The following is a 24,040-nucleotide window of genomic DNA, read 5'->3' as shown; positions in this document are numbered from 1 at the left end:
TTCTCCAGGTGAATTGATTTCTATCAGCAGGAGATCAGTTGTAATAGCGGGAGATCTCCACTAGTACCTGGAGGTTGGCAACCCTAACTATGATCTAGAAGGCAGTTTCACACACCTGTCTTTAATTTAACACATAGTTCAATTGTGGAACTCCCTGCCCCAGGATGCGGTGATGGCTGCCAACTTGAAGGCTTCAAGAGGGGAGTGGACATGCTCATGGAGGAGAGGGGTATTCATGGCTACTAGCCAAAATGAATACGAGTCATGATGCAAAACTATTCTCTACAGTATCAGAGGAGCATGTCTATTATATTAGGCGCTGTGAAACACAGGCAGGATGCCCACACAGTCGTGGACTTCCTAGAGGCACCTGGTTGGCCACTGTGTGAACAGACTGCTGGACCTGATGGGCCGTGGTCTGATCCAGCAGGGCTTTTGTGCTCTAAAGAGACCCACATAGCTCTCGTGGCTAAAAACTCTGCTGATGAACATTTTGATTACAGTTTGAACACTGAACAAGCATCCTACAAGAGACAATGGCAGTTAGCACAGTCGGAATGAGTGGCACTCACTATAAACAAAGCCAAGTTATCTACTTGTTTCCAGTAAACTGAAGGATGATGATTTTGCAAATGCCCTTCACATTGGGCACTGTAGGTGGGGGTGAAATGCAAAAAGTTGTAGTTTCTGTCTAGCTGATGGTTTTGTGATGGAAAACATATAGCTCTGATCTGCACTGTCATTAGAGAAGGGCCTCTTTACAACTTGGATACAATTTGCAACTTCGCATTTGCCAATTTCAAGCCCCACTAAGCTTTCTTATTAACGTGATAAATTATATGTTCAGTATTAAAACACTCAATTCATTAATGTCTGTTTAGACAGTATAGAGGTCAGTAAAGCCTTGTTTTCCCACAAAGGTGAGGCTAGATAAATAGAGTGAAGTGCAGCAGTGAAATTTTGTGTTCATCTTTTTGAAGATGGTCATTTGCTGAAAACTCTCATGTACTTTATCATACAATGAAAAAAGCTATTAGCGAATTCTAAATGTATCCTCTGCAAACTAACCAATTTGTCATAAAGGGGGGAAACAGCATTTAAGATTATCATATCAAAATATTAACATTACCTTTTGAACACGATAATCATATCAAATCAAAGTCAGTCCGGGATCTCTTTGTCACACTCTTGAATGACCAGGAAATTGAATCATGTGGATTAAGATACACAGAGATCATTTTCAATCCCAGTGGCTGTTTATATTAAATAGCAAACTTTTTTTTTAAACCTGCTTCCCAGATTCAGTAGACCAGCTTCAAAAGACAGCTTTTTAAGTGGGAAGCTAGTAAAGAGCACACAGAGACACTTTGTGCCTACCTGGCCCTGTGTAACATAAAGGTATTTGCTTCTCTGTTACTCATCAGAATAAGTATCTATATAATTCCAAACATAGCCCTATAATGCACATCAAAAAAATAATCCCACACAATAGAGCTATGTGTACTGATTGAGCAGGCTGGCTGGGCTGCGACTGCAGCACGGTGCAGAGGTAGTTGAGAACAGGTATGGCAGGAAGCGGAGGAGGGAACAGAAGCCATGGCGTCTGCAGCCTGGCATCTGCAATGAAACAATAGAGTCAGCAGGGGTAATGCAAAGTCCAGAAATCAGGCCGGGATCTCTTACTTCTCACAGGCTAGGCAGCAAGGGTCATCAGTAATCAGTCCAAGGTGTGGGTCACAGGCAAGGCTGTATGCATCGTCATAAACAGTCCAAGGTCATGGTCAGGCAAGGCAAGATAACAAACAAAGTGGAGCGTGTCTGAAGTCAGAAATTCAGTACGTTGCTTCCATGCCTAGGTTCACTTTCACTGTTCCTTAAATCTGGCCAGCTAGGAGAGTGAGGTTGGTCCGGTCATCACTCACTGTCATTCTCTACAGCTGCGATGTCTCTCCGACCCTGAAGCTGTGCCGAACACCTTCTGTCGCTCATCAGACCTCTAAGTTTCTCTCTCCTGCGAGACACTGGGGAGGCTTCTTCTCTTTCTGAACCTCTGGCTGACTCTGATAATCGGGCCTCCGATGGGGATTGGAATTCCTCAGCCTGACTGGGCATCGACGCCTCTGGCGGCTCCTTTAATTCAGAAGGCTCGTCAGCTGTATTCCCAGGAGAGGCGGCCAACTGCTCCAGCTCTGCATCTGAGGCCTCGGACTCAGCCACAGGTGGGGCCATGACACTATGTATAGGAAGGGAGGCCTTTCTACAATCCTGGCAGAACCTCAAGATTGCAGAAAAATCCAAAAATAAAAGTTCAAGGGAATTTTTTTAAAATTCCCCAAACCTCAAATTACTGGCATCTCAACTACATTCTAGTGTATGAGATCTTGACTACCATTTTGGGGATTGTTTAGCAACCCCATAAAAGGACAATAGCTGCAGGAAAGGAAGAAGGGAGCCCCACCACCAGGTAAGCAAGTTTATTTTCTGAAACCTCCTTGTTAACCTGACTTTTCTATTTTCCCCAAAACAGACAAATAAAACCATTTTGAGTTTTTTATTTCAATAAGCCTCTCTTGTGCCATATATTCTAACTTTTAAATAAAGAGAGAGGGTTGTTTTGCTTTGTTTTTTGGCAGATCCCCTAACCATTCAAAAGTGTGTGACAAGAAAACAAGAAGAGACACTTCATAAGTCTCTGGAGTGATAGTGGTGGTTGATGAAGGGAAAATAATTAAAACAAAAGGAGATCCGTCATAGAAAGATAGTAAAATAAGCTGATTTCCCAATATTTCATCACACTTTACTATGCCCAAGAAACAGAGCTCATGTTGGAATCGGGTTGCCAATCATTGGCTTGTAACTGGAAGAAGAGGGAAGAGGCAAGGATGGGGAGAATGATATTGCACTGTCCTTACCTGTTTTCCCTGCTGCTGAGTGGTGGTGTCAGGGACAGAAGGTGGATGGTGGGAGGTCCCTCACCACAGTGGGAGACCTGGTAAGTCTATGCAGGTAAAGAGCTCTACAGATAGAAACAAACTTATGTTCAAAGGCTTAAGCCATGGGACAGCAAGCAGGTTTAGCTTCCACTCCTCATGTCTGTAATGGTCCTTCTTTCTCCAGTGAAAGTAAATCACTGTTACATGAAAAACTAAAATGCTGCGCTTGTGACACTGTTGAAGTAATTCAATTTATATTCATTTTCTATATACTATGTCTGATCCTTCGGGAACAAGGGGAACTCAGAGAAACAATCATCATCCAATGAGTGATTAAAATAAAAAAAGATCAAATGATAACCAAATCAAAAGAGCCAATTTGTTATCCTAATTAAGAAGTTTTAATTGGAATGGTATTGAAGATTGAAAATGCATTACAATTGCTTCATATTGTTCTCTTACTACTTAGTCTCTGAAGGTTTGTGTGACTCACAGTGCTATCCTAAACAGAGTGACAAACTTCTAAATCCTTTGATGTCAATGGGTTTACAAGGGTGTAAGTCTGATTAGGATTCCACTGATGCTAACACAATCTTGGGACCGACAGCCCTGTTCCATTGTTCTAAAGACAACTGAATCACCCTGATTAGTTACTAGCATGATCATGTTCCAGTGTATTTTTTAAAATTATATTTGACTTGCATCCCAAGTAAATATATTTACTTCCCCCCAATCCTGATTAAAACATTTCCATGAAAAATCTTGTTCCCAATATATAAAGCCAAATTTATCCATTAAGCATACTCTCTCTCTCTCTCTTTGTTGATGAGTGACAGAAGCAAGAATTAAGTTACTTGTTACAGCTGGAATAGCCCAATAATAACAATAACAATAAATCCTAAATTAATGTAGTAAATGTTTGTCAGAATTTCTCAGGAGAGATTTGGAGATTCCCACAGAATTCAGAAGTGCACCTTGACTAGGGCTGTACATTTGGTAAAACCCAAAGTGGAAAAATGCCATTTCGGCTTTTTCCGGTTTGGCTTTTACCTAATGCAAAAAAAGGTGGAAAAAGCCAAGCCGAAATAGCCGATTCTTGAATAAGCCGAACATATTCCGAACGTGTACTGAATTTTTTCGGTATTGTTCGGGTTCAGGTTTATTGACCCGAACATTTTCAGAAAAACCCGGTTTTCTGGATTTTCTGAAAATTTTCAGGTTCAATAAACCTGATAAATACTGGAAAAAGTTTTGGTCGACAGCCCTAACCTTGACATCCCATCATGCATGGGAAAAATGGTGGCTATATCCATTGGAGGAAGAGCCACTTAAGGTGGAGAAGTGCTTAGGCTTGGGTACTTTAATACAAAGAGCAGTATTTTTTTTTTATTCCCAAAAGAGAATGGTTATCAGGATTTCAGGCACAGAAATGCATTATCTGTTCTTATTGGAATTATTCATGATTTCCACAATTTTACTTTTCATTTAAAAAAAAAATGACAGAAACTGTCATTTGTTAAATAGCGGTCGTGGCTCCAAATAAATTTATTTTCAGCTTGCTGTTATTAATGTTTGTTATAAATCATGGAGCAACCACAACAGCATAAATTGATAAGGATTAGAACTCCCCCTCCAAAATTTAAAAAATAACTGTGTGGCGATACTAGGTTTGCCAGCTCCAGGATAGGAAATGCCTGGAGGTTTTTAGGGGTGGAGCCTGAGGAGGGCATGGTTTGGAGAGAGGAGGGACTTCAATGCGATAGAGTCCAATTGCCAAAGCAGCCATTTTCTCCAGGGGAACTGATATCAGTTGTAATAGTGGGAGATCTCCAGCCACCACGTGGAGGTTGGCAAGCCTAGGTGATATTGAGGTGCATCACTACATTGGGCACATGAAATTGGCAGGCAGTTTGATACAGGAGGTCAAGCTGAAACATGCAAATCAAAGCGTGAGAGGAAAAATGGCTGTAATCAAGTGAGATAAATGCACAGTAAATGGTGAGAACAAAAATATTGCATTGCATTTTAAATGAGTGTACCATGTTGCTGCTAACAAAGGGCCCTGTCTACTTTTCACCAATTGCTGAAAACCCTGCAGCACTCTTGGTGTATATTTTGCTAATATGAGAAATAACCATGGTATATTTTAACATTTATAAAAACATGACAACAGTAAAGCACTGTGAATGCTGGATTATTATATTAGCAGTGCCCGTTCCTTGGAAAAACTACAGTTAGAGCAGAGGATGTATGTGTGTGGATGGACTTTGAGAGGAATGAGGGGGAAGACTGAGAGTGGATGCATCTGACTGAGATTTCACCATGTCTCCAGGCTCAAGTAGTGGCTCCAACATTGAATCCAAGTAGCTAATATCAAAAGCTCAGGTATGCCATGGGAAATGGCGATTCCATCTGCAGCAAAGCAGACCATGTCCCCAAAATACTTTGACTTAAAGGGGACCATGGCACATCCATTGCAGGTAGGGTTGCCAGGTCCCTTTTCACCACTGGCAGGAGATTTTTGGGGTGGAGCCCAAGGAGGGCGGGGTTTGGGGAAGGGAGGGACTTAAATGCCATAGAGTTCAATTGCCAAAGTGGCCATTTTTCTCCAGGTGATCTGATCTCTATTGGCTGGAGATCAGTTGAATTAGCAGGAGATCTCCTGCAACTACCTGGCAGTTGGCAACCCTAACTGCAGGCTAGACCTCTGTGTGAAAACTCTGCACACATCCAATCTGTGGAGGGGCGGAGCTTCGCACTGCCTTCAAAATGGTGGTACGTTCCACCATTGTCCTCTTTAGCCCTTTTTGTCTTTAACAACAAGAAGAGTTGGTTTTTATACCCCACTGTTCTCAAAGCGGCTTACAATCACCTTCCCTTCCCCCATCCCACAACAGGCACCTTGGAGGTAGGTGGGGCTGAGAGAGATCTGAGAGAACTATGACAAGCCCAAGTTCACCCAGCAGGCTTCATGTGGAGGAGTGGGGAACTGAACCCGGGTTCTCCAGAGTAGAGTCATCCACTCATGTGGAGGAGTGGGGAATCAAACCCAGTTCTCCAGATTACAGTCCACTGCTCTTAACCACCACATCTAGGGTTGCCAGCTCTGGGCTGGGAAATACCTGGAGATTTTGGGGATGGAGCCTGAGGAGGGCGGGTTTTGGAGAGGGGATGGACTTTAATACCATAAAGTCCAATTGCCAAAGTAGCTATTTTCTCTGGGGGAACTGATCTCTGTCACTTTGAGATCCATTATAATAGTGGGAGATCTCCAGCCACCACCTGGAGGTTGGCAACACTAACTACATCCTGATGACTTTTCTAATAACTGAGACACAGTTTAGCTGTTGGGAGAGCAGTGGCGGTGGCAAGATTCTTGTCAGGTTGCCACTTCTCTGCTGTTGCGGCCAGGAGGAAGAGTGTGGGAATGCACAGCTCCAACAGTAGGCAGTATGGGGCATGAGGATGCTGCCCTCATGAGTAGGGTTGACAGCCTCCAAGTACTAGCTGGAGATCTCCTGCTATTACAACTGATCTCCAGCTGATAGAGATCAGTTCCCCTGGAGAAAATGGCCGCTTGGACTCTATGATTGGACTCTATGGCATCCAAGTCCCTCCCCTCCCCAAACCCCACCCTCCTCAGGCTCCACCCCAAAAACCTTCCACTGATGGTGAAGAGGGACTTGGCAACCTTACTCATGAGCCTCCATCTTACTTGCTGCTTCCCCACCCCCCTGGAGCAAGCAAGCCTCTGTTGCAAGAGTAGTCTGCTCTTGCTTAACCCATCTGCTCCTCTCCTTACTTTACACTTCTAGATTTGCCAACAGACCTGGAGAAACATGTCCTGGCCCACTTATAGAGACCTCATGTAATGTGTAGAAATGAACAATTGAAACTTTTCGTGGCTTGGAGATAGACAACTTCACCTGGCAACTAACATGCCATTCAGCCTCTATTAAAGGGGCAGGACTTTTTTTCTCCAGATTTGGTAGCCCTAATTATCTCACGCCCTGACCTGGATGGCCCAGGCTAGCCTGATCTCATCAGATCTCAGAAGCTAAGCAGGGTCAGTCCTGGTTAGTATTTGTATGGGAGACCACCAAGGAATACCAGGGTTGCTGTGCAGAGGAAGGCAATGGCAAACCACCTGTTAGTCTCTTGCCATGAAAACCCCAAAAAAAGGGTCACCATAAGTCGGCTGCGACTTGACGGCACTTTACACACACACACAATTATCTCACAGAGCAAATTTAGTATGAGGAAGCAGAAGAAAGGAACTTGATTTGAAGTTGAGGCAACCTGTCTTAAGCTCTAGACTCTTCATGAAGCCTTTATGTCACAGGTCAGAAGACCAAAAAAAAAATTGTTTACAAGATAAAAAATAAAACGTTCCTCCCTTACCAATTATTTGCTAACTCGTACATTATTACAGTTGAAAATAAGGAGAACAAAAACCAGGCAGTGTGCTCGGGAAATTATCTCACAGGGTTTGACACGATTAACTCTTGCAAAGTCAAACAATGCTAAACATATAGGCTGACCTTCTGTTTGACTTTGTAGCTGTTGGACTTGTACTGTTTTGAGGAAACATGCTGCTTATCCACCCAGGCTGTCTAATTAGAGAGATATTTCTATCTGTGGCTTAATGTCTTCTACTGAAGTATGGATTAGATATGAAAGAATACAGGAAAAAAGGATGACTACTGAATCAGCAGCCATAGCAACAATAACTTTCACAAAGGTGATTGGTAATGTTGTGGTAGGTTGAAATCAGGCATTTGCTCTCTTGACCTCAAGACAAAGCACAGCCCTTTTTTAAAGCTCAAGAGTGAAAGGTTGTACTCTACAGGGAAGGGACCAACCGTGGAGGAAAACATTACTGTCAACAAGGACAGAGCTTCTGACGAGAAAGGAACTCACACCATAAAAGAAAACGGAAGAGGAATAATGAATTTGAGTTAAATCACTGATCTTGGAAACAAAATAAGAGAGGGAAACTGTAGAAGGGGAGAATTCTTGCAGCCTTGGTCTTCATGGTTTCAGTAGAACAGCTGTGGTAGACTAGTAGCTGGTGAAATATCTGCTTTGGCAGCCTATGATCCCAGGTTCAATCCTTGACATTATCAGTTCCACCTGAGGCCCTGAAAATCTGCTGCCAGTCAGAATACATGTTGACAGATTAATCATATGGTTCCATATAAGGCAGCTTCATATGTCTTTACTATAAGTGGTCTCTTAGTACAATTTAAAATGTAGATTTTTGTGGAAGATAATTAAGGATGCCTACACTTAAAAGGGGGGGAATCGAACCTAGTACATTCATCCCCTTCAAACTACAATGAAACTTATGCTGATTCCCACCAGCAAAATGCAGCCAAGACAATGTGGGCCAACATTAATTCCACACAAGAGGATATGCAATGCAGGTATATCATTATCAACATAATACCTGTCTTTATAGGGGCTAATTAGTACCTTGTTTTGTAGGGACACATATCCTGTGCTATTATTGTGTTAAACAGAAAATCAGAGGTGGCACATTTTTTTTTTAAAAAAATGATATTTTGCACTGCTTTTTAGTACCCAGGAAGAATTCTGTCTGTTACAGAAAAAAAAGTCCAGATCACACGTGAGTACAGTCACCAGTACAGTATGAATAAACCATTGCAAATCAATTTTAGATGCAGCATTCATCTGCCACTTCAAACACAATATAAGTCAAGAAGGTGCAATATATGTATATATCTCAAGTAGTACCTAAATCATAACATATATGACCCAGGCTAGCCTGATCTCATCAGGATGTCCCAGGCTAGCCTGATCTCATCAGATCTGAGAAGCTAAGCAGGGTCAGCCCTGTTCCTAATTGAATAGGGGACCACCAAGGAATACCAGGGTTGCTATGCAGAGGAAGGCAATGGCGAACCACGTCTGCTAGTCTCTTGCCTTGAAAACCCCATAAGGAGTTGTGATAAGTCGGCTGCGACTTGATGGCACGCACACACACAAATATAAAATAACACAATTAGGTACAAAACCAAAGAGAGAAACACTGAGAAACACAGGCTGTGCAATCTGAGGAGACAATATAGAGATGCCTTGGGGCTGATATGGGTAGAGAACAGGAGAGTTTTCAGAATCTTTAATAAATGGAAGAGGAGGACATTTTTGGCAGGAACAGTTTGGCTGAAAAAAGGTGAGGAAAGCTGCCTGTACTTCTTTTGAACAATCATGAATGCTTATATAGCCATATAAACTATATAAATCTATTTATTTTTTGAGTTGAATGTTTAAATTCATATTATAACATACGGATAACAGTTAATGAGTTTAACACCTATGTATAGAATTTATCACTTACGTATCTAACAAGTTATATAAATTTAGAGGCATATAAATGCTGAATGATGTGAATTAAAATCTATTCTTTAATAATCCTGACTCTTTTCCTGTAATCTTTCTACCTAATGAACAGTTATTACTCTTTTCACAGTAACAGAAAGACACATGATTTGTTTTGTAATGATTTTTGTTTTGGATCTGGACATGGGGGCAGATACAATTTTTGTCCGGGACCCATGGTGGCTCTCAGAAGCTCTGTGCATGATAGCCTGATTCTTACAATTCCCTACCACCTACATAGACGAAAGTTATCTGATCAGGCCATTGTGCACAGGGCATGCTTTACCTGACAGAATATGTGTGATGGAGGAACAGTGATGTTGTGACAGGCAAGGAGGTACACAGGGCCAGCAGACTGGCCGTGGGCACGGAAATGGGATCCATGCAAGGGTCAAACCAGTGGGAAGAGTATGTCCCGAAGCTCACCACTTTGGGCAGAGTTGGGTGCTAGGGTCAGCTGCGGGCCTGACTAGGGAAGGGGTGCCCTTAGAGTGGTGGGGACAGTGCTGGAGGGGAGGCGGAGGACTACTCCCCTGGTTTCTGGGATGACAGCAGTTGCTGAGGTGGGATTTAAAGGTAGTCATGCAGAGGAGCTGGGAAGTGGTGGAAGAGAAGGTGAGCTCAGAATATATGGGATAAGACAGAGTTCAAGGTGGTCAGGACAGAGAGTGATGCTACACCCCTGAAGGAGAAAACCACCTGAATCTACCTTGGCAATAAAGTAAGAGGAAAGTTTCATTGAGTCCAATATCATATCTCGAGAGCGCATGGAGAGATGACCCCTTTCCAGTCGGCTATGCACCCATGCTTCCCCATCCTGCTTCTGGCTGGAGATGGACTCCTTGATTACAGATGTGCCATTCCTTTGGTGGTAGTGGAAAGTGCTGTCAAGTTGGAGCCGACTAATGGAGACCCTGTAGGGTTTTCAAGGCAAGAGATGAACAGAGGTGGTTTGCCATTGCCTTTCGCTGTGTTGCAACCCTCAGGTTCCTTGGTGGTTTCCCATTCAAGTACTAACCAGGGCCAACCTTGCTTAGCTTCTGAGACCTGATGAGATCAGGCTAGCCAGGGCCATCCAGGTCAGGACGTTGCCCCTTTAGCACCCCTATTAAGGCACTAGCTGGTGTGGAGTGTGTATGAAAGAGTCCCACATTATCCTATAACCTTTTCTATGTTACCTGGGGTTACTATAGTTTAAAGGGCAATGCCATTAGAAAACCACACCCATCAAAAGTCCCAATTTTAAAGCAGCAGCCTTGATTTCCATTGTGTTTTTGAGTTTGGGGTTTTTTGTTATTGTTGTTGTTGTTTTGGTCTATATTAGCTAAATCCTAGAGCTCCGAGGAATAGGGGGTTGGTTTGCTTGCTCAAAGTGTACAGGAGCCTCTTATCTTTTACTAGGAATGATTTCAAATTTCTTATACCTGCTGTTTCAATTTGAAATACCCCACTTTGATTTTGCTTCTCTGTAGTGTGCTAATTGAACTTGCCATTCTTTATTTTTGTACCACTTTCCCCATATATATACATTCTCAATGCTGTCGATACGATAAAGCAGCATTATCCAGTTTGTATACGATAAAGCAGCATTACCCAGTTTGTATACATTTTATACCATCAATGACATACATTGTACAGATATTTTATAAATGATCTATAAAAATCATACAAGATCTGTATGCAATGCAAACACGTCTACAAAACCAACACAGAAAAGTGAGCTGTTAAAAATATGTAAACAAATGTAAAGAGAAGCTAAGTAGTAAAATATGCATATTTTCCGGTGATGGCAAAAGTTATTATTGGTGATTATGAAAGAAGAGTAACAGGGTGAAGGCATCCCTACTGATTCTCCTGGATATCTGAGCAGCTTTTGATACCACCAAACATGGTATCCTTCTGGAAAGGTTGGCTAAGTTGGAGTGGGGGGGGTTACCATGCTTCAGTAGATTCACTCTTGTGTTAGTTCCAGCTGGTGGTGCTCAGTCCCGTGATATTTACGCTATGGGGTCCTGCAGGGTCCATCTTGTTCTCCATGCAATTTCACATCTCCATAAAAGCAGTGGGAAAGGCCATCCAGGAATTTGGAGTGAGGTGTTGCCAATACACAGACAACACCCAGTTCTATTTCTCCTTATCAGCTAAGCCAGCTGAGTCAGTGGAAGTCCTGAACAGGTGCTTGGAGAAGATAATGGGATAGACAGGGGCCAATATATGGAAGTTCAGTCCAGGTAATGGAGATGCTGCTGGGGGACTGTGGAGTCAGCCTATCCTGAAAGGGGTTGCACTCCCCTTCAAAAACAGGTTCATAGCCTGGGGGTGCTACTGGATCCTGGCCTGTGGTTGGAGGCTCAGGTCTCCAAAATCGGACTGTGAAGAGCTCCAGAAGGATCTCTGCATACTGGAAGAATGAGCATTAAAATGGCAAATGAGATTCAATGTGAGTAAGTGTAAAGTGATGCATATTGGGACAAAAAAATCCCAACTTCACATAAACACTGATGGGATCTGTGCTGGCAGCAACAGACCAAGAAAGGGATCTTGGGGTGGTAGTGGATAGCTCAATGAAGATATCAACCCAGTGTGTGGCTTCTGTAAAAAAGGCAAATTCCATGCTAGCCATAATTAGACGAGGAATAGAGAATAAAACTGCTGATATCATACTGCCCTTGTACAAATCTATGGTGAGACCACACTTGGAATACTGTGTACCGTTCTGGTCACCACACCTAAAAAAGGATATTACAGAGCTTGAGAAGGTGTAGAAAAGAGCAACCAAAATGATCAGGGGACTAGAGCAACTGTCCTATGGGGAGCGGTTAAGACACTTAGGGCTGTTTAGCTTGGAAAGAAGGCGGCTGAGGGGAGACATGATAGAGGTCTGTAAAATTATGCATGGTTTGGAGAGAGTGGACAGGGAGAAATTTTTCTCCCTCTCCCATAATACTAGAACACGAGGTCATCTGCTAAAGCTGGAGGGTGAGAGATTCAAAACAGATAAAAGGAAGTATTTTTTCACACAACGCATAGTTAAATTGTGGAACTCCCTGCCCCAGGATGTGGTGATGGCTGCCAGCTTGGAGGGCTTTAAGAGGGGAGTGGACATATTCATGGAGGAGAGGGGTATTCATGGCTATTAGTTAGAATGGATACTAGTCATGCTGCATACCTATTCTCTCTAGTATCAGAGGAGCATGCCTATTATATTGGGTTCGGTGGAACACAGGCAGGATGGTGCTGCTGCAGTCGTCTTGTTTGTGGCTTCCTAGAGGCACCTGGTTGGCCACTGTGTGAGCAGACTGCTGGACTTGATGGGCCTTGGTCTGATCCAGCAGGGCCTTTCTTATGTTTTTATGTTCTTATGTTTATGTTCTTATGTTCTCCTCCATGGCACACAACACCTTTTTATCAGCTCCAACTCATTTGTCAGCTACGACCGTTCTGACCACAGTGATCCATGGTCCCAAACTCCTGATCACATCCAAGTTACAAGACTGCAACGAGTTGTATGTGAAACTGCCTTTGAAAACGGTCTGGATACATCAATGGGTCTAAAATGTGGCAACCGCATAAACTGCCTCAGTGCCAAATACAAATTGGATGTTCTTTTCATTGTGAGTTCTTTCTTATTCGCCATTCCCATTGCGAGAATGAGACAAGGGGAGAATTTGCAATTCATGCAGTTTAAAGGATTTGTCTGCTTTGGTGCTGTTGGATTACCTTGACATTGGCTTTCTTTTCTGACACAGATAATACACAGCTCTGATTAAAGCTAGGATATGGAGGAACAAGTCAGTAATTACTAGGGATCAGATTGCATCACATTTCTAACAAGTATAATAATGCAGCCTGTGAAGCACTTCCTTGTTTATTTCAGAAACAAGCTAGAAGTACATTATTAATAAAGTCATCTTATCTCCCAAAATATAGAGGTTAGTACATGACCCAAAGCTGCTGTAAATTAGTTGCATTTCCACCTGAGGTATTTTTGATAGACAAAAAAAAGTTTCTGTTTGAGCTGTGAATCAGAAAGGCATGCATTCAGATCTTTCCTTTGTGATGAATTTGGTTGGGGGGCCATAGGCAAGCCACTAGGGTTGTGCATATCAATAAACTCAAGCTGAAAATAAACCTGAAATTAGCTGTTACGGCTTCATTCGGCTTTTGGGTTTACCGAATGCCAAAACCTGAGGATAAGGCTGAAGCCGAATAGGAGCCTCCCAAAAAAGCCAAATAATTATAAAAGCTGAATAAAAGCCAATAAACTCCTTTTTCACTGAACTGCAACAACAACTATATGCCACTAGATCGTAATAGGGTGGGGTTTTTTTTAATTGTTGGCAGGTGTCATGGGAAGTTTTCTTTTCTTTTCTTAACCAGGAATGCAAGACAATAATGCCTGAAATAAATAAGCTGGAGGAGTGGACACCCTATACATTGCCCAGAGCTCCTTGGGAGAAGGGCTGGGGGGAGGAGCTGTGGCTCAGTGGTAGACCCTCTGCTTGGAATGATGATGGTCCCAAGTTCAATCCCTGGCATCTCCAGTTAAAGGGACTAGGCAGGTAGGTGATGTGAAAGACCTCTACCTTGAGACCCTGGAGAGCCACTGCCGGTCTGAGTAGGCAATACTGTCTCTGATGGACCAAAGGTCTGATTCAGTATAAGGCAGCTTAATGTGTTAAAGGACACCATGAGAAAGAAAGTGATAGATTGAAAGATGTGATAGATTATGTGGAGAAAATTGCCAATATTATTGAAGTTTCAGCACTTATATAAGACGGTTTTATGTGAGGTTGAATCAGTGTCCAAGGGTGAGTGCTATGGCTATTGCAGATATTAAGCCTTCTTCTTCCAAGGAAGTCAGAAGGTTTGTTCCATTAAAGGATCAAAGGCTAGTACATCATAGAACATTTCCAAATTCTTATGAAGCCCACAGAAACTTTTCCAAGGCACAGGATCAGGCAGGGCTGAGACTCTTACGACTCGTGCATTTAATAGAAGTGAGAGGAGGTTGGTAATAGGGAGGGATATATATAGAAGCAGTGGTTAACCTTCCAGAAGTTGTCATATAGCAGAATAGACAAGGATAAGGACTTAGTGAGCTATCCGAAGCAGGTCCACTCAGAATAATTGCCCAAATCGTCATACACAGGAAGGTCCTTGAACTTGCAAAGATGTCCCTTTGCTAGCAGGAAGAAAAGATGTGTATTTGGGATATATTCGGGATCTTAACCTCTGTATACCAAGGTCCAGAGTCAGACCAACATACCTCCCTCTGGTGACGAAGAGGGACCTGGCAACCCTATACCCAACAGGGTTTATAACATTATATATAGTTTAAAACTATATATTTCTTGTTTTATCCTGTTCTGGGCTCCACGTATTCCACATGTATGTCTCTCGCCTTGGAAACCCTACAGAATCGCCAGGAGTCAACTGGCAGCAATTTGACTTGACAGCAATTTGACTTGACAGCAATTTCCACCACCAAAGGAGGAAGGGGCAGTTCCAAAGGGCAAAGAAGGCCCATTTAAGCCATCACCCAGGGCCCGCAAAAACCTGCAGCCAGCCCTGCTTATGTTGAAGAGAAATCTTGATATATTCTTTGTCGTCGTTTGGCTCTCTGTATGTGTGAAAAAGTAGAATTGGCTTAAATGCTCTTAGGAAATTATATCCTTTCTGTATTACAGTAATACTTTAAGGATGCAGAAACTAGTTTACTGCTGTAAACGGCTGGCAATCAAGATTCATAATGAAAAAAAGCAATGGATAGATCTTTATGATGGTTGCTCATTAATGCGACAGAATATTATTATCAATCTATCACCTTCTGTATTTTTAGAACATCCATAATGTTCTGATCTGCTTAGACAAAAGCTAAATATTCAAGAAGCTGAATAGCTTGTCCTGCTTCTATTCCTTTTCATTATTTTTTCCAGTAGGTTAATCTACATGTAATAATGACAAGGTTATATTTCATCCTTGGAGGTCAAATAGATATTACTAAATGCAGTGAACACAAGGCATTAAATTTTCCATATAACTTTTATGACCTGAATTTAAAATGTTCTGTGGTTGGAAAAGTAAAAATTTATTCTTCTAGAGTGAAAGATTTTGTTTTAAAATAATACTGTTTTGTAATCCATCGGTAAACATCTGCAGGAAATCACTGAAATGGGCAGCATTTGACATTTGTGAGGATCTATTTCCCACTACTGCGAGAATGTGAGGAGAAAACCAGACAAATCTGTCAATGCTGGGAGTTTAGGAGGAGATAATACTTAAGTCGTTTACTGGCCAGATCATTCACCAAGAGGCTTACCTTTATCTAACAGCACCACTGGCTGGATCTTCCAATATTTTATTTGAAACAGAGAGGTGAACACAATGACATCTCTGGATTTAGCCCTGCCAGGAACAACCTTTTGACAATTTGCTAGTTTGTGAGACATCCAAAGCCACTGGTTGAGCTACTGTCATTTCAGTGAAGTCTGAAGAGGGAAGATTCCAGGTTGAAGGACCAGAAGATTGGGGCTCAGTGCGAGAGGATTGCGATTGGAAGGGTTTGTGGCTCTGTGGTAGAGCATCTGCTTGGTATGCAGAAGGCCCCAGGTTCAATCCTTGGTATCTCCAGTTGAAAGGATCAGTTAAGAGATTATGTGAAAGACCTCTACCAGAGACCCTGTGGGGCTGCTGCCAGTATGAGTAGACAATATTGACTTTGGTGGACCAATGGTCTGATTTAGTATAAGGCAGCTTCATGTGATCATGTATTCAAGAGACTAGACAAGGAAGGACTGGGCCTAGATGGCTATGAGGCCCAGAAAGTAGCAGATAGAGGGAATCAGTAGGCTTATGAAACAGGAGTGTTTAGAAATGAAAAGAGCAGGCCAACGGAAGGAGGAATGGTGGAGGAAAAGGGAGGAGAAATTTCAGAATTTGTGGAAAAGGCAGATGATATAAGAGGAAAATTTGGACACCTGGTTATGAGTCACCCTTCTCTGGTTACACTTAATTTATGTTAAAAAAAAATTTTTTACACAGAATTAGAGCCAAAAAGGTGAAGGTGGCAGAGTTTCTGGTACAGCCTCTTCTTTGATGGAGGAAGGTTTAGGTTGATGACATCAATAAGGTACCTTAACAAGTTGTGTTACGGGTAGAGAGGCAGGATGAGTCTGTTTAGTAAACTGATAGGTACAAAGCTGTCCGCACATTGACAGTGGCTTCTGCTTGTTTAATTACTGAACAAAAAAGCAAAATCTTTTTAAAGGGATTAATGCATTAAAGTCCACAGAGCTTTTCTCTCATGTGTAAATTACTTTTCAGATTGTGAATTACGTTTTAAGCATGTATGCATAATGTTTTGATTTTGCCGTTCAAATGTAAATGTTCTCTGTGGGTAGCTGACAGTTCCATAAGTTGATAAATATTTATATAAAGGCCTGCACTCTGTCATCTGTCACATTGTGCATCTTTATGACATAATTTTGGAGGAAGAATTCTTTTGAGATTTTCAAATTAAAATCAAGCACTTTTCAGTTTGCTCAAGAATACCAGAGTCTAGAATACAGCTGGTCCTCTTACAGCACATTCCTGACTTGCGCTGGCGGCCGTGCCCAAGTGCCGGTATGCAGGGCCAGACGCCAGCAAATTCCCTAAACAAACAAATAAATAAACAATGTTTCTTGTGGGTGGGGGGAGGCTTTGTGAACACATCATAGATTCCAAATTCTTGGAGAAATACACACTATTAGTCAGAAAGTGAGCTGCTTTTATCACCTCTAGAGATGCAATCTGTGGTCTGTTTGGAAACCAAGGCCTTTTATGCAGGGTCATTTCCCCATGGTCACCCCTGCTGACTGCTTCAGGGGTTTCTTTTGATTATGCATGCCTTTTCCGACTGTCAGAGGTTGCCTCATGCGCCCCACGCATTTCCGTACATTTTGCCCATGTTTTCTGATGTCCACACTACAGTTCCCCTAGAGAAAATGGCAGCTTTGGAGGGTGAACTGTATGACATTATATGTCACTGAGGTCCTTCCCCTCCCCAAACCCTGCCCACCCCAGGCACCATCCCCATATCTCCAGGAATTTCCCAACCTGGAGTTGGAATCCTTCACCAAATATGACACAATTGTGCTCTCATAACAGGATCTTCTTTCTGTCTTCTTATTATTGAGAATATGATCCATTACCGCTTGGGACTTTTCCGTTACTGCCCAGTTTCCAGAAGGGATGAGGCAGGCAATTACCCTTGGGACCTTCCAATGGGGTTATAAAGGAGAGCTATTTAAGAGATCTTGAAATGTATTGATATTTTTCCTGGCTTACCTATTATAGTGATGTATTTCAACAGTTTAATAGGCTTTTTAAATCATATCCACTGTTGTTCTCTGCTTTGGGCTTTTACTGTGTCAGGAGAAAGGTAACGAGTACAAAGCTAGGTGTGTGCATATCGATAAACCCAAACCAAAAATAAACCAGAAATTAGCTATTTCAGTAAATTTCCAGTTCAGGTTTACTGAATGCACAAACCTGGGAAGAAAGCTGAAGCTGAATAGCACAGCCCTCATTATTCAGGTTTTTCTGGGTCCTGTGGGGGTGTGTGTCATTTTTCGAGGTAGAGTCACCAAATTCACAGCATAGCTTTAAGGGACTGTCCTTCCACAAATCCCAAAGTTTGATGAAGATTGGGTCCGATTTGGAGGGTCCCAAAGTTTGTTGAAGATTGGGTCAGGGGGTCTGATATGGAGTTTGGAAGGGCTTGCCCCCACTTCCATAGGCAAGCATTGTGAAGTTTGCAATGGCTGTCTATGGAGGAGGGGGCAGCCCCTTTCAGACCCCATAAAATTGGACCCCCTGACCCAATCTTCACCAAACTTTGGGGGTCATGCAAGGAGAGTCCCTTCGAGCTAAGCTGTGAGTTTGGGAGCTCTACCTCCAAAAAGGTTCCCCCATTTCAATTTTAAATGTACTAACCTTTTTAGACTTGTTGTCAGTAATGGTGGCTGGTCTGCTTCCTTCCTCAGTCATGGTCGATTGCAAGGTAGCTGTTAATTATGGAGCATTGAGTTCTTAAGGAGGGAAGGAAGGAAGTGGCCACTACAAGTGTGGGAAAACTCTCTTTAGGCTCCACCCCAGAAATCTCCAGATATTTTCCAACCTGGAGCTGGCAACCCTATTTACGGTTCAAATGTAGCACCCTGTATTGGGCCTGTCAATCATAGGCAGCCAGTTAGAGTTGCCAGGTCCCTCTTTGCCCAGGTGGGAGGTTTTTGGGGTGGAGCCTGAGGGCAGAGTTTGGAGAGGGGAGGGACTTCAGTGCCATAGAGTCCAATTGCCAAAGTGGCCATTTCCTCCGGGTGAACTGATCTCTATCATTGGGAGAACAGTTGTAATAGCAGGAGAGCTCCAGCTAGTACCTGGAGGTTGGCAACCCTACAGCCAGTGCAACTTAGAAAAGCAAAAGGCTTCATGCATTCCCATCTCCTGGTAATTAATGGGATACAGACTGCAGCATTTGATACTAGCCAAATCTTTTTTGGGATTTTTGTCCCCTCACAGTTGTCCTTTCAATAAAGTCAAGTCCACACAAGGCCAAAAGATTTCACTGCAACCCCAATATGGCCACAAGGGATTGCTTTATTTGGATGCATAAAGATACCTTTTTAAAAGGTGCGCATTTGCATTTGACTGCTCTTTTTCTGACTCCTTCGAGCTGATGGCAGAGGGAATGTGTGTGCCCTCTCTTGATAATGAAGAGATCAGAATTCTGCCTGCGTATCATTCCATCAGTAAGCAACCTCCTTGTGATGCCAAACGAAGAATCATGGATGTTGTAATCTAAACTTCAATATTCTAGCAAAGCTCATTCATTACCGAGTAATCAGCAACACAACAATTCTTTTCAGCAGGCAGTATTCACTGAGAAGTGATATTAGACTCTCTCCCTTCCTAGGAGTAGGTCTATTTTTAAATTTTGTTAGATATGTCTCTTTTTAATATAGTGACAGTAAAAATGCTCTAAAGTAGTGACTTCTAACCCCAACTCAAAAATATCTAACCCCGGCACAAATGTACAATATTGCAATGCCTTTGAATCAACTGAATTGTCACAGTCCCTTGGAATACCTGGAGCGTGATTTAACTGTATGGTTAATTTGGATGTTATTACAACGACTTCAAAAATCTGGACTTCACTCTGTGATTCTTATGATCTGTACGGTGCTGTAGTTTCTAGAAAATGATTTCGACTTGAAGGCAGTGTACCTCTTTTAAAAAGGAAAAAAGGGGGGGGTACCATGGAGAAAATCACGCCCAGCTCATCTTTGAAAAGCAGCTAAATACGTGAGCTGGACATCTCATTTCAAAATTTACCTCGGCTGCGAACTCTCTGTAATGTGAAGCTCTTGTTCAGACAAGCCAGAGCGTCATGTTGCGGAAAACAGCAGCATCATTCTGTCTTTTCCCTTTCCCTCTGTGTGAAGTACAATATGCACCCTGCCCTGATATTGCATTGTGCTTTTCTATGCATCTTTGGCTGCTGCTGGCAAGGAAGCACACAGAGACTTGGATCCTACCTACAGGAAGGATTTCGATAAAGGAAAATGAATACATGAATCTGCCTTATACTGAATTGATCCATCAAAGTCAGTATTGTCTACAGACTGGCAGTGGCTCTCCAGGGTCTTAGGCAGAGGTCTTTCACATCACCTACAACCTGATCCTTACTGGAGATGCCAGGGATTGAACCTGGGACCTTCTGCATGCCAAGCAGATGCTCTACCACTGAGCCACACCCCCTGCCTTCTTGTACCTGCTGCAGTCTCAAATCCCCCCCCCCCAATGCTGCTTTAGGAGGATGGGGGTGTATTGGAGGTCTGCCATAGATAGGGTTGCCAGATCAAGGTTGGCAAATAGCTGGAGATTTTGGGGGTGAACCTGAGGAGAGTGGAGATTGGGGATTTCAGCATGGTACAATGCATGATACAATGCATGGTATGATCACACAACACATAGTTAAGTTGTGGAACTCTCTGCCCCAGTAATGGCTGCCAGCTTGGAAGGCTTTAAGAGGGGAGTGGACATGTTCATGCAGGATAGGGCTATCCATGGTTACTAGTCAAAATGAATACTAGTCATGATGCATACCTATTCTCTACATTATCAGAGGTGTATGCCCATTATATTAGGTACTGTGAAATACAGGATGTTGCTGCAGTTGTCTTGTTTGTGGGCTTCCTAAAGGCACCTGGTTGGCTACTGTGTGGACAGACTGCTGGACTTGATGGGCCTTGGTCTGATCCAGCATGGCTTTTCTTATGTTCTTATGCTATAGAGTCCACCTTCCAAAGCAGCCAATTTCTCCAGGTGAACTGATCTCTGTCGCCTGGAGATCAGTTGAAATCCCAGGAGATATCCAGCCACCACCTGGAGGTTCTGGAGAGAATGAAGGCTCAGTGCTGTATAGATGATGGAAAAGATCCAAACAGCACTACAAGGTAATATCAGCACCTCTTCTGGCACCTCCTCGCTGTGGTCCTCATTTTTGACATTTTGTGTCCAGCTACCGAGAAGTACAGGAAAGTCTTTCATGGACAGCTATATTGTTTTTATGTGATCCATTGGACAATTTCTTTTGTCATATTGCATATCTTGCTGGACTATTTATGCTAATTGTTTAAAAAAAAACCTGATTGTGTTTCCCTTAATTTTTGTACATATGTTCACTCCTTGCACTTACCTGCACCTTTATAAATTTATCTTGTGTTGATATTACCTTGTAGTGCTGTTTGGATCTTTTCCACCACCTGGAGGTTGGCAACCTTAGCCATAGGACTTGGATATTCACAAAAATCAGGCAGCCCTCCACCACTACACGTGGAAATTTCAGGGAGGGTCCAATCCAGAATCATGACATCAGTAATCAGATACAGAAAGAAAAAAAAATATCAACCAGGGCTGATCCCTTTCTGGTAATATATAATTCTTCCCTAACAATGTAAGTTCCAGCTTACAGTACTATGGTAACAGTATTGGTCTACTTTAGAGGGTTGTTATAAAGACTAATGATATTGTGCTTTTTAATGCTTGAAACAGTTTAATGTTTGAAATGTTTTAATGGTTTGCCACCTTGGGGACCCATAATCTGGGTGGGAAATCAACATAGAAATGTTTTACATAAATAAGTAAAGTAAGCTAGATTCTTTGAACACATTTGTGAGACATGGCATATAGATATGGAGAGTAAGGAGGAGTACTGAAGAGATGAAGAAAGTGCAAAGAAGGGGCAGAATCACTGTGATGTCATCAGCTCTACCAATAACATAAGAAGAGCCCTGCTGGATCAGACCAGTGGTCCATCTAGTCCTGCATCCTGCCTTACACAGTGGCCAAACCAATTCCTCTAGAGGTACAACAACAGGGCATAGAGGCTGAGGCCTTCCTGATGTTGCCTCCTGACATTGGGTTTCAGAAGTTTACTGCCTCTGAATCTGGAGGTTCCATTTAGTCACCATGGCTAGTAGCCACTGGTAGACCTATCCTTCATGAATCTGTCTACTCTCCTTTTAAAGCCATCTATGTCTGTGGCCATCACTACATCCTCTGGCAGTGAATTCCACATTTTAATCACTCACTGTGTAAAGAAGTATTTCCTTTTGTCTGCCATCAGCTTCATTGGATGCCCATGAGTTCTCAGGTTTTGAGAGAAGGAGCAAAAGTTCTTTCCAGTCTCTCTACCCCATGCATAATTTTATAAACCTCTATCATGTCCCCTCTTAGTTGTCCCTTTTCTAAATTATAAAGTCCCAGACTATTCAGCCTTTATAAATTATAAATTATTTATTAGGTCTATGACCGCAGTCTTGGACCAAGAAAGGAGGGAGGGATAGGGAAACAGGGAAGGGATAAGAGACATTAGGAACATAAAAACAATGCTAAAAACCAGGCGTCAGCCCGGGGAATAAAATTTCCTAACTAAGCTAGACTGGGGGCGGAGCAAACTGCCTAAAGGTTACCAAAGGTAGGCGTTGAGAATTCTTTCTTCTTAAAAGCAGCAACCTTGGCCAGAAAGCGTGCCACATTCGATGTTACCAGACCATTGTTTGAATCACCAAGCAAGAATGATAACACCCAGGAATGTGAAGGAAGGTTCAAGTTGGTAAAAATTGGAGCAATAAAGGCGTCTCTGTCCCGAGACCAGCGAGGACAACGAAGCATCAAATGGTCCAAGGTTTCAATTTCACCCATATTACAAGGGCAGAGACGATCTGAATAGGGTATCTCATTAAACCTACCAAACATAACCATAGAAGGGAAGGCATTCAGGCAGGCCAAGAGAAACACCCGACGGTGTGAAGAAATTGGGATCGTAGTATGAAAGTCTGGAAGCTTCTCTGGTGGAGGTAGCCCCAGCACCAAACCGGAACAAGTACGTCTAGCCCTCAAAACCGTGCTGGCCCAATCTAGTTCCTTCAGTTTCTTCAAAATTACCGCTAATTGAGATGACACAAGATTATCAGTGGGAGCGGCAATTGGGAGTCCCAGTGCTTTTAATTTTTGCGCTAGAAGAGTCAGCCAAGGGTTGGGGGCAGGATCCTTAATAAGATGGAGAAACCCCACTTGGGATGGAAGACTGGCGTCGGACAGCTTAAACCTTAGCTTAATTGCCCTCCTCCATGCACGTGCCTCAAGCGAGGGTTGGGCCAATTCCATGCAGAGGGCAGTCCCAGCAACACACCTGGGAGTTCTGGTAATTCTTCTAAGGAAATTATTCAAATAAGAATCCAATTTTTCACCAACACCGGAGATCCAAATGTCTGTTCCGTACAAAATTTGGGAAACCACCTTTGCGTTATACACTTCAATGGCGGATGGAATACGCTTGCCCCCCTTAGTTCAAAAAAACTTCTCCACCATTGCAGTGTTGGATCTTGATGTCTTCTTCACATGATCCAGATGGGCAGACCAAGATAGATTATAACTGAAGACAATGCCCAAGTAGTGAAAGGTGGAAACCCATTCAAGCTGACCATTTTTCACCTTGAGAAACTGAGGGCCTCTTCTCTTGGTGGCAGAAAAACGAAGGGCCTTTGACTTAGCATAGTTCACGGTAAGTTCTTCTTGCTCGCAGTAATCCAGAAAGAGATTAACAGTAGACCTCAATCCCACTTCAGATGTTGCCAACAAAACCGCATCATCCGCATACAGTAAAAGTGGTATGGGATGGCCAGCAAGATAGGGGGTGTGTTTGGCTCCCTCCTTGAGACGTGGCACCAGATCATTAATAAAGATTTTAAACAGGGAGGGAGCAAGCAGGCATCCCTGTCTTACCCCCTTTTGAACTGGGAATGGGTCCGTCAGTGTTCCAATAGGATCGACCCGCACTGAGGCAGATGTTCTGGGGTAAAGAGCCATAATCAAAGCCAAAAGTCTACGGTCTATACTAGTGTTCATCAATTTCCTCCAAAGTCTGCATTGGGAGATGGAATAAAATGCAGCCCTTAGGTCCATAAAGGCCACATATAAGCATCCCCTTGGGTGAAGAGAATACTTAGAGGCCAACTGGAGGAGGATCAGACAATGGTCTATGGTGGAAGAACCTTGTCGAAAGCCACACTGCTCAGGGTAGAGATAAGCCTCTTTGTCAAGCCAGTCCTGGAGCCTCTCCAAAAGGAGTGCAGTATAGATCTTACCCGGAATGG

The 24,040-nt window shown here is 42.8% G+C and overlaps 1 non-coding gene across 1 annotated transcript; it reads right to left on the bottom strand.

Moving 5' to 3' along the window:
- Positions 1 to 20,066: 20,066 nt before the first annotated feature.
- On the bottom strand, positions 20,067 to 20,138 carry TRNAA-GGC (transfer RNA alanine (anticodon GGC)). Its single transcript has one exon. It is a non-coding gene; the product is annotated as a tRNA-Ala (tRNA).
- Between the last annotated feature and the right edge of the window lie 3,902 nt (positions 20,139 to 24,040).

Source organism: Euleptes europaea, chromosome 8, assembly GCF_029931775.1.
Source record: "Euleptes europaea isolate rEulEur1 chromosome 8, rEulEur1.hap1, whole genome shotgun sequence".
Classification (NCBI taxonomy): Eukaryota; Metazoa; Chordata; class Lepidosauria; order Squamata; family Sphaerodactylidae; genus Euleptes; species Euleptes europaea.
Note: the sequence above shows the minus strand (reverse complement) of the source record. Positions and strands in the feature narration are given on the sequence as shown.